The following is a 9,320-nucleotide window of genomic DNA, read 5'->3' on the forward strand; positions in this document are numbered from 1 at the left end:
CATAAGTGCTGGGAATGTAAAATTTCGCGCAAAATAAGCGGAATCACTTGAAAATACGTTGAACTCAATAACAAGACCACCACCATGTAACACGCTGGCACACACATGCATGCAGTAACAAACACACCTATGCACCCAGCTGTCCTTTCACTTAACACCTGCCAGAGTTGCCATTGCCATTAGTGGTGTGGTGAGAAGTGGCATGTTATAGTATAAATAGTAGCTGTTGCAATAAAAATTATAAGGATCGCGCCCCAAGGGAGGATGGGCAAAGGACAAAGGTGTGTAAGAGCCAAAGAGGATAACACCCACCTGAGGGTCAAGTAGTGCATTCGCGTGTGTGCCATGGAGTTGATAGTGCCAGCATATTTTATATACATATTTAAGTAATTTAATTTAATTTATTTAAGTGCATTTCCTTCCTTTTAGTGTGCCAATGCGGTTGGTAGCTTTTTCGCTCGCCATACTAAGTAACCCGTAGTGGAGTAGGTGTGAATTGGTTTCGAAGCGCTGGCTGTACGCACTTGCGCCTATATGTATGCAAATAGGTTGATGAAGTTTTGTATTCGTGCGTGCGTGCTTATGACGTACACTATGAACTGCTTTCGACTGCTTCCTTCCGTTTCCTGTCCTCATTTATGCTACTATACTCTTTTCCAGCGTTTTCCCTTAGCTACTGTTTTCTTTGTTTTTCTCTGTTGCATTTGCTACAGTTTTGTGTTGTTGTGATTGTATTGCATCATTAATGAGTTCGCACGTCCGTAGTTGAAGTTGGAGTTGAAGTTGGAGTTGGAGTTGGTTGGCGGTAGCGCCAGAGTTCCGCGAGGCAGTCACTATGTAAATGTATGAATGCGTGCATTCAAATTCGTGCATTCGCCTGGAGATTTTCATATATACATACATACTTACAAAATACAACATTTTCATATGCATTTGCATACATATTTTCATTTGTATTTGACGTTTCATCAGTTCAACTGCTCTACCAGGCAACTTGCTTTTGTTTGCGATTGCTTATGCACCTTTGCACATTGCAATATATGTATGTACATATTTATGTCGATATACATACACTTATGGCTGTACGTACATATATGTATATGAATATGTGTGTGTACTCCTCTTTCTTTTTTATTTTGGATTTTTAATCTGTCTGCCTGTTTGTCTGCCATCGTGTCTAGAGTTTTAGTTTGGTTGCTGTTCTGCTGCCATTCGCATGATTTATGAATGCTCTCGCTGGCTCTAATAATGGCTTTTCACTTAACACACTCACTTCGCACCCACACAGACATACTACCGTCAAAGCTCCCCAAAGCTTTTCTAAAATTTCTTTGCAAATGTGTATTATTGTTTGAGCACCACATATGTATGTATGTAGTTGTTAAATTAGGAGGAGGTTACTAATTCCATTTAGCTTAAGTGAGGCAGAAAAAGAAAACAAATTAACTAGGACCAGGTCCGTCAATAATGGCTAAAGAATCCACTCAGATAATTTGTTTAACCAAAATATCAGTTCCAAAGAGCTTTTCGCGGCATTTGGGAGCACTTGGAAGATGGCATCGCTACGACATCATACGTTTCACAATGACTTAGGAAAAGCATCAGAATCTGGTTTAAAAGCTCCTTACCATTCAGGTTATGTAGTCCATGAGTGCTGACGAATGTTTTTTCCATGCCATAAGCTATGGGGTCTACACTACCTCTCATTGACTTCATAAATTCAGGAATATCACTTTAGACTCGTTTCGTCTTTTTAAGATTTGAGAGGATCAGAAATGAATGAAGACTTCCCTATTTTATTCAATTCTAAATCTTCGTAATATAATTTCATATTAAATATCGTCGGTAATTTTAACGTTAAATTGTTCCAAATAAATATCTTATATTTCCTTATAAAGTCTAACTTAGAATAATTGCATATTTCTGGCCTTTACTTATTCGCCCTTCTTACGCGTGCTTAGAAGGAAAACGAATCGTTTCAGATAAAAATTCGAATTATTGCTTCAAATTATTTGTTGAAGAGGGTTTTTTCTTTTTAGGTTCCGTGTGAATGCCATAGAATATATCTGCGCGACTACAAAATAGATTTTCCTTCTCTCGATGGTTAGTCCGCTTTATGAGTATGCATGTATGTGTGTATTTGTTTGTGTCACCGACATCGACATCGACATAATGCACAGGCGACTGACTTATTGTTAGCTCTATCAAAAATACGCAATTATTGAATCGTTGTGGGACTGTACCTATGTATGTATGAATGAATATAATTACACAACACACATTGATACATACATACATATATGCATGTATATGTGCACATTTGCACTAATCTGTATTTACGTAATTTATGAGCAAAGTTGCATAGCAAAATGTTGTTAGTTCATTTGCTTGATTAATTCGGAGATGTTTTTGTTAACCATTAAATGATAATTGTCATATGCAGATGTATGTATGTACTAACTAACTAACTACTGACTTGTTTTGGTTGCACCTTTGAAAAAAAAAACTTGCAACTAGATAAAATAAATTATTATAAAATATAAATTTTTTTTACTTATGGCTACAATCATTTTCCGTAGCTTTTTTATTATGCACCTGAAAGTATGCTCGTTTTTATGCCCCATTCAGTCTTTTAAGTCAAATGTGTGTTTGTAACTTCAAGAGGCAAACGAGGTGTGTGTGCGTGTCTACTAAAGTAAAAATCTAAGAAAATTCACTCTAGTAGACTGAGCTACCCCATACTTAGGTTGCACCGAAATGATGCAATAAAAATAATAGTATGTACATAAGGGCGGGTTGATTTTTTTTTTTTAAATCGTATAGCAAAAACGTAAACTACATAAAATTCTAAGAAAATTCTCCAAAGAAATCATGCATCTAAAACAAAATCCTAATCCGCGCCTCTCGACTTGAAAATTTATATGGCCGCCTTTGCCAAAAAAATAAAAGTTAGAAAAAATTGGAATCGAATTTTCTGAATAAAATTGTTTAGTAAGGTAGTTCTTTTGCACTTTATATTTTTTCTACACTCAAAATTTTTTTGCATTAAAAAAAATATTCACCCAAGTACGCAAATCAGAGGAGATGCAAATTGGGGTTCAACTGCTTTTTTGATAATTGAATATTTTGATTAGTCTCAAAACAAAACCTGTATTGCATAAACTATAATATAATATAATAAAACATAATATATTTCAAAAAAAGAAAATAATTTTAGCGAAAGAAGAGGAAAAAAATTTTTAAGTCGAGAGGCGTGGATTAGGGTTTGATTTTAGACCTATGGTTTCTTCAGAGAATTTTCTTAGAATTTAATGTAGATTACGTTTTTGCTATACGATTTTTAATTTTTTTTTTTCATCCATACAAATCAACCCGCCCTAATGTACATACATACATAGCTAATAGCTCTATGGGTACATACATATAAAAACATAAAAGAGTCAATTACCTACCTTTAGGCCACAGAATTTAAAGAAAAGAAAGCTCTTACACTTGAAGAGTAAAAAGTCAAAAAAAAAAACTAAGGCAGCAATGGCAACATTAACTACAATTCCTTACACTTTACACCTTTTAAACAGGTCCTTTTTTTAAAGGAGCTGCTTTTCACGTCAAAGCCAGTACTCAAGTGGCAAGTGTCAAGAGTGAAACAGAACAATCGCACCAAAGATTCGCAGCAGCTAATAATGGCATCAGCTGGAAGGTGATATTGCGAATATGTAGAGTGGCAAGTGTAATGTCAAAGTGTTAACAAAGCGCTTTCGCCGCTGCTTGAGGGTCGAGTGGGAGAACATTACGTGTTTCTTTCCAAGTAAAGTAAATACTGAATTGAGTGTGCTTTGTATGAGCTACGAACTCTATTTTTATTATTCTTTAGCTTCAAGGTGCCAGTGTGGTGGCAAATTACCTAAGAGACTAGCTTTAACAAAGTGTAACGACATAAAAAAGCATATGTCAAATATTTAAAAAGCTAAATAATTTAGTACAATATGGGTATCAACTGAAAAATCATTTCTTTAGGCTTATTTCTTAAATACATGTAGGAGGGTTGCCACTTCTTTAAAAAAATCGAATGCAGTTTGAACTAAGGGAATTAGGTCATTAAGATACGTATCGCAATTTAGGTGTCAGACGGAAGAGGGTTAAGTTTGAAAATAATTTTAAGAGGGTTGCCACCTGTTTTAAAGTAGAATTTAGTTGGCTTATAAACAATCCATATGCAATATTAAAATATGAGTGTCGAACAAAAATGTACTAAGAAATCTCAGTTTGAACATTAAAATATTAATTGATGTGGTTGAAGAGAGTTGCCAGATGTTAAAAAAAATTTTATTCAAATTATTTAATATGTTAAATGAATTTCAATCGTTTATAGGTTTTAAAAGAATTTATTTCTGGCCTGTATTTAGGAGAGTTGCCAGATGTTTAAAAAACCAAAATCAATTTAATTCATGTGTTAATGGAGGCCTTTGAAAACTGAGTTATTAGGATGTGCTAATGCGAAGTCAGCCACATGATGAAATCGTGTTCCATAATACACTGAAAAATTGGTTTGTGAAAATTTTTTAAATTAACCATTTTTGGTTAAGATCAGCATCGTCATTTTGAATCTATATGTGCATTAAGGTTTTATTTTTTAAAGTTTAAACTTTTTCAGCCGCACTGGGTGATTTAAATTTAGAGAAAATGCGACACCTCTCTTCATCCAGAAGTGGATGGACGGATTTACGTGAAACATTTGGGATATTCATTAAGGTAATATCTTGAACGTGGTTGCCACCCGTTTGAAAATTCGAATTTAGTTAACTTATATAAAATGAAATTATGTCAAGAGAAATAGTGTTAAGAAGTCTTTAGTTTGAACATTTACAATGTTTGAAGAGGGTTGCCACATGTTTATAAAGTGGCATTAAAACTATTTAATGTTCGATGAATTATTAAAACTAGTGTATATTTGTTTATGTATGTATATATACTTATCTACGTTTAAATGTTTATACATTAGGCCAATCCACCTCACAAGCAAAAAAAAAGATATCAGGGGTATGTCTAAAGTATTTCGTCAAAGCAGGGTAGCGGTCGCTTTTTACATCTCTCGGTGATACCTACATACCCTCGGCAATAGCAATTTTTTTTTCAATAGTTGCACTGGAATAATCAAAACACTTCCTTGGAAAAAGTTTTATCATTTTGAAAAGCTTTCATTTATTGGCATTAGGATGGTACGTTAAGGTGGTGGGAACAGAGATCTGGTGGTAAAGTACTGGAACGGGTCACTTGAGGTCAATGAATCTCGGATAGGAACATCGATATATCATATTTTAAGAACCAACACTAAATGAAGAAGTTACAATGAAAAGTGTAAAAAAGCTACGATCGCTCAAAAAATATTAATTTTTTTGGGGAATTTCCCTATCAATGTGCATACGTACATACAGATTTATGTATTTGCCCTTTAGCATTTATCTTCATGTTTTCTCATACTTATCGGCATCCACCAAATGAAACATTTTCTGTATGAGTATTTTAACGCTTCATTAATTGCATTTTTTCACATTATTAGCATACAAAAGGCAACAATTGTTATTAATTGGCAACCCTTCTCGCTGATTTTATTACGAATATTCAGTGGCTACGAACAAATAATTCGTTCTTGTAGGGGTTCGAATTTTGGTTGTCTAGTTCGCATTTAAATGGAATTTATATACCAATCAAGTCGTTATTTATTTAGAAGAATATGTTAATAATTGCAGTCGTTTGTTCAAAGTATATATGTAAATATAATCAATACATGATTTCACGAAGCATTTAGCGGAGTGTGTATCTAACAAATTTCGATTTTGCCTGCATAACTATTGGCGGCCGGTGTGGTGGAGCGATTAGCAGTGCGTGCTACCATTTCGCATGGCCTGGGTTCGAGCGCAGTTTCTGAACAGCATCAAAAAAGTAATAAACAATAAAGTTTTTTTCTAATAGCGGTCGCCGCTCGGCAGGTAATGGCAAACCTCCGAGTGTATCTCTGACATGAAAAATTGCTTCTCATAAAAATACAGTCGCCTGTCGGAGTCGGCTTAAAACTGTGGGTCCCTCCTCTTTGAGTGACAACATCAAGGCGCAATGCAATTGTTGTTGGGAAATTTAACCTATTAAATCAGCGCTTCATCGCAAAGTTGTAACAGAAAGGCTTCTGTCAAAAAGCTTGCATTTTACACCCCAAAGATCAAATAAATTTTTATTTTCAATAAGTTTAAGACTACAAATTAAGCAGTACAACAAAACTGAAGTTTTCAAAAATCCCACGGAGTTTCTAAACAATTTCTACATGGACAACCGATTTATTTTAAGATTCGATCGCATATAGATGCCGCTGTGGTGCTTCTCTCCTCTCTTTTGCACTACCATTAAAATGGCAAAATTAAAATAAAAAATATTTCAAATGGTTATTTACATTTTTTGTATATATTGACACCATCGTCTGTATCAAAGTCCCCTAGTTTTGTCATCAGTGTGTCTAAACCGGTTATGAGCACCGCCTTGCCTGCGGGCAAAGCTCTTTTAAGCATTCTAAACATTTTGTATAGGCGCGTGCTGAGTAAAAGCTCTCTCTGCCCATCGCTGATCTAAACCAAACTTTCATTGATGAAGGCAAACATGATTTCAAAAAGTAAAGAGATACATTTTATTGCACGATTATTTCAGAAAGTTTTTCTTTTCCCTCTGTTGCTTCCCAAGACATTCAACTTAAAAATTAAGTAATCAAAAATCAATCAAATTTTCTATTCCCTTTGTTACGTGTTACTGCATTGTTACCAATATGATTACTAGAAGGAAGTCTCTTCTACGTACATATGTACATATTGTCCTGTTAGCGCGTTGCTGTCAAAAAGGAAATCTTATTTCAACATAAAAAGTTAACGGTGTAAATTTCATTAAACATTCCCTTTGTGAATCGCTCATCACTCAAGAGATGAAAATTGATTGACAGCTAAAAGGCACGAAGCTACAGGAGGAGTAGAAAGCAACAACAATGTATGAATAGCTGCTTAAAGCTTTGCAAAGGACAATGGCAGCAGAAACAGTAGCTATGATGTCAAAAGGGAAAATGTATCAGTGGCAAAACTGCAAGCCATGTGGGGGCGTTGATGAGAGACATTGCCAAAATTTCGAGCAGCCAATAAGTCACACTTAAACATATGTGCATATGCAAATATTTATAAATATGTGTAGATATGAATATTAGGAGATTAGGGTGCGTCACATTATTTTATTTACAATATCTAAAAGTGCGATTAGCCCTTTTCTTTCAGAATATTTTCGACGAGGAGAAAATATTTTGAGTTCGAGTTGAAATATTTTATTAAAGTTGACAGTTTTAAGCACAATTTGAAAATTTTTTATTTGTACCTAAACGTCTTTACTCCGCGTATGAGCAAAATTTGTGTAAACCGCCAACCGTATACCAAGACGAACCCTTAATTGGTTCATTTGAAAACAAATATAATCAGCTATTTTAGCAACAGTGCTTTTTCGGGATCAGTTTTTGACTAGTTAGGACTTTTTTAGGATCATTTCAGAGCCTGTTTGGGTCTAGTTCAGGACTTTTTCGAGACTAGTTTGGAAAAATTTTGGGGCCAGTTCAGGACTTTGTCGGACCTAGTTCGGGGCCATTTTGCGATTACTATGGATATTTTTCGGGATTATTTTGGGACTAGTTCAGGCGTTTTTGGAGACCATTTCTGGTCTAGTTCGGGACACAGATTCACACAGACTCACGCCTTCTTTCGTCTTTCATCCGCTGAGGCAAAGCCCACCCCGAACCATATTTATCTAGTCTATGTAGTCCATATAAAATGAATATTAATTAATAGGAAGCTTTAAGAATGGATGGGACAGCTTAAGTTTCATCTGCGGCAAAAATTTTCACGCGTGTTGAGCTTTTTTAGGGTTTCTATTAATATGTAATGAAAGATAAAAATTTAGTCTGAAGCCTGAGCTTTTCTAGCTTTTTATAAATTTTTAATGGACGCCGAGTTGTAGCTACTTAGTAGGCAAGAATCCTTAGATTATTAAGTTGTCAGTACATTTTATATAGCGCTAGTATGAATAAAAGCTCTATCTGGTCAACACTAGAGTCTGGCTCAGTCAAGAAGAAAACATAAGACGTTTTGTCGTCTCTGATATAGAACAGCGATGGGCAAATAGAGCTTTAACTCTGCATGCCTATATATCCGTACAAACTGTATAGAAAGCTTAAAAGAGCTTTGACCGCGAGCAAGGTGTTGCCCACCACCGGTTTATACATACACAAGCTAACAGCTTCCTTCACCTCTTTTCGTATATATATATGGCCCTGGTATGGCATAAAAGCTCTCTCTGGCCAACACCACTCTGGTTATTTTGAAAACCAAATGTGTCTAACATAAGCATAATTTACCTCGCGCTTTCAAATTTTTGTATTTGTATTCTGGATCGAGCTATTTGTATTAAAGTTAGCCATAAAATTCATAGCCGACAAGACCAAATTTTATCCCGTAAAAGCTTTCACTAGATTTTATATAGAAGCACACCAACTAAACGTTTTCATTTATAGAGAAGTGCACTTCGATACCAAATCCATTCAAAATTTCGGCTTTACATTGGCCAATCATTCGAACCCAATATTAAGGGCATTTTTCGAAAGCAGAAAAGGTTCTCGCCACCCCTCGCTATCGCTTTTTCAAAGAGCTTTTAAGCTTGTATTAATTGGGTTATAATATATGTAGTTTTCCTAGAATTGTTTAGCATGCTTTGCAAACTTTAATGCTTTCTAAATAAATTAAGTTCCTAACGCTTAACGCACACACCCTAATGTAAGCACATTTCGCACTTCCTTAAATACCGTATCTAAAGTGATTCCTTTGGAGTATTGAAATTCAATTAGACGCTCATAACAGAGATACGAAATGAATTTAAAAAGTGCCAAAAGAAACAACATCAACATCATTTACTGTTATGTATAAAAAAGATCTTTATTAAATTCATCATCAACTTTACCCATTTCCTTTACATTTTCGTACAATGTTAATTATCGACTTACATACTTACAAATGTAGAGATGCAAATTTATAAGTATGCGTGTATGTATGTATGTATGTATGTGGTTTCGTAAGAGTATAACATAAACAAGAACAAAATCGGAGAGAGTTTGATTGAAATGTAATAAAAAATAAAAAAAAAACAAATCGTGAGTAAATTAAAATTAACAATTAAATGTAAGTGTAAGTGAATTAAAACTAAGAGAACATAGAGAGCGATATTATTAACATTTAAACATTTCATTTTTT

Source organism: Rhagoletis pomonella, unplaced genomic scaffold (genome assembly GCF_013731165.1).
Source record: "Rhagoletis pomonella isolate Grant_MI unplaced genomic scaffold, Rhpom_1.0 Rhpom_scaffold_00006, whole genome shotgun sequence".
In the NCBI taxonomy this organism is placed as follows: Eukaryota; Metazoa; Arthropoda; class Insecta; order Diptera; family Tephritidae; genus Rhagoletis; species Rhagoletis pomonella.